Source organism: Salmo salar, unplaced genomic scaffold, assembly GCF_905237065.1.
Source record: "Salmo salar unplaced genomic scaffold, Ssal_v3.1, whole genome shotgun sequence".
Taxonomy (NCBI): domain Eukaryota; kingdom Metazoa; phylum Chordata; class Actinopteri; order Salmoniformes; family Salmonidae; genus Salmo; species Salmo salar.
The window spans coordinates 7501-10000 of record NW_025550501.1 but is presented as its reverse complement, the minus strand read 5'-3'; the positions used below and the strand labels follow the sequence as shown (position 1 = coordinate 10000).

General features: G+C 53.5%; 1 protein-coding gene across 1 annotated transcript in view; it reads left to right on the top strand.

Moving 5' to 3' along the window:
- LOC123724040 (serine/arginine-rich splicing factor 11) overlaps nt 1–2500 on the top strand; it is a 19038-nt gene that overhangs the window by 10316 nt on the left and 6222 nt on the right. The window lies entirely within an intron of this gene.

Here is a 2500-nt window from a genome sequence, read left to right as displayed (position 1 = left end):
AAAACTACAGGTCAAAGATTTGATGAATTAGTCCGGCAATAAGATCACAATTATGAGTATAAATCCAGGCAGTTTCCAGTCCTTAAGAAGAAGGGGTCGCTTCAGTAGTCAATGTTCCGTGGTAGATTTTAATAAGATACTTCTCAGGCCTTGGGTCCTGTCTCTCACTCCTTCTGGGCTCAACATTTTGCCACATAGTCTGTATATTTTTCCGGACACCCTTGTCCTCGGATCTGGAAAGCGGTGTAATCCCAATAGAGCGCAGGAAGTACTCGGCATCAGGTACAGAATCCAAGATGTGGGTCTTACTCTCATGGGTGACGCTCAGCTTCGCAGGGAACATCAGAGAGTATGTGATGTTTTGGGCTGCCAGTTCTCTCTCTCGATCCCGTCGTAATCTTTTCTCGTCCGCTAATAGCTCTGCAGAATAGTCATTGAAGATAGATATGTGTTTTGTCTTTGTGGAATAGTTCTCCCTTGGTTCTCGACAGCTGCATTATATCCTGTTTTCGTTGAGAAGTTGAGAAGACGCGCGATGATAGCGCTGGGTCTCTGTGTATCCTTCGCTCCGGGCTGCAGGTGCGGTTCTGTGGGCCTCGGTGTGTCCTTCGCTCCGGGCCTTCTCTGGGCTGCAGGTGCGGTTCTGTGGGCCTCTGTGTGTCCTTCGCTCTGGGCCGCAGGTGCGGTTCTGTGGGCCTCGGTGTGTCCTTCGCTCCGGGCCTGCTCTGGGCTGCAGGTGTGGTTCTGTGGGCCTCGGTGTGTCCTTCGCTCCGGGCCTGTTTTGATTCCTCTAGCTGGCCCATCAGGTAGCTAACAGCCTGGTCTGGTTGATTCCTCTAGCTGGCCCATCAGGTAGCTAACAGCCCAGTCTGGTTGATTCCTCTAGCTGGCCCATCAGGTAGCTAACAGCCCGGTCTGGTTGATTCCTCTAGCTGGCCCATCAGGTAGCTAACAGCCTGGTCTGGTTGATTCCTCTAGCTGGCCCATCAGGTAGCTAACAGCCCGGTCTGGTTGATTCCTCTAGCTGGCCCATCAGGTAGCTAACAGCCCGGTCTGGTTGATTCCTCTAGCTGGCCCATCAGGTAGCTAACAGCCTGGTCTGGTTGACTCCTCTAGCTGGCCCATCAGGTAGCTAACAGCCCGGTCTGGTTGATTCCTCTAGCTGGCCCATCAGGTAGCTAACAGCCTGGTCTGGTTGATTCCTCTAGCTGGCCCATCAGGTAGCTAACAGCCTGGTCTGGTTGATTCCTCTAGCTGGCCCATCAGGTAGCTAACAGCCCGGTCTGGTTGATTCCTCTAGCTGGCCCATCAGGTAGCTAACAGCCCGGTCTGGTTGATTCCTCTAGCTGGCCCATCAGGTAGCTAACAGCCCGGTCTGGTTGATTCCTCTAGCTGGCCCATTAGGTAGCTAACAGCCCGGTCTGGTTGATTCCTCTAGCTGGCCCATCAGGTAGCTAACAGCCTGGTCTGGTTGATTCCTCTAGCTGGCCCATCAGGTAGCTAACAGCCTGGTCTGGTTGATTCCTCTAGCTGGCCCATCAGGTAGCTAACAGCCCGGTCTGGTTGATTCCTCTAGCTGGCCCATCAGGTAGCTAACAGCCTGGTCTGGTTGATTCCTCTAGCTGGCCCATCAGGTAGCTAACAGCCCGGTCTGGTTGATTCCTCTAGCTGGCCCATCAGGTAGCTAACAGCCCGGTCTGGTTGATTCCTCTAGCTGGCCCATCAGGTAGCTAACAGCCTGGTCTGGTTGATTCCTCTAGCTGGCCCATCAGGTAGCTAACAGCCTGGTCTGGTTGATTCCTCTAGCTGGCCCATCAGGTAGCTAACAGCCTGGTCTGGTTGATTCCTCTAGCTGGCCCATCAGGTAGCTAACAGCCCGGTCTGGTTGATTCCTCTAGCTGGCCCATCAGGTAGCTAACAGCCCGGTCTGGTTGATTCCTCTAGCTGGCCCATCAGGTAGCTAACAGCCCGGTCTGGTTGATTCCTCTAGCTGGCCCATCAGGTAGCTAACATTCCTACTGTTACCCAGGGATACTGTGATCCAGTCCCTGAACTCGTCCCTGACCTCGTCCCTGAACCAGTCCCTGAACTCGTCCCTGAACCAGTCCCTGAACTCGTCCCTGAACTCGTCCCTGAACCGGTCCCTGAACCCGTCCCTGAACCCGTCCCTGAACCCGTCCCTGAACCAGTCCCTGAACTCGTCCCTGAACTCGTCCCTGAACCCGTCCCTGAACTCGTCCCTGAACCCGTCCCTGAACCGGTCCCTGAACTCGTCCCTGAACCCGTCCCTGAACCGGTCCCTGAACTCGTCCCTAGACTCGTCCCTGAACTCGTCCGTGCCAGTAAAAGGTTTTTATGTGCTATAATTCAGTCAGTATCTGATGGATTCTAAAAATTATCAATTTATTAGAATGGTAAAACCTTGTAACAATTTTGATGTCCATTCCTACTGTTACCCAGGGAAATTGTTACCCAGGGATACTGTTACCCAGGGATACTG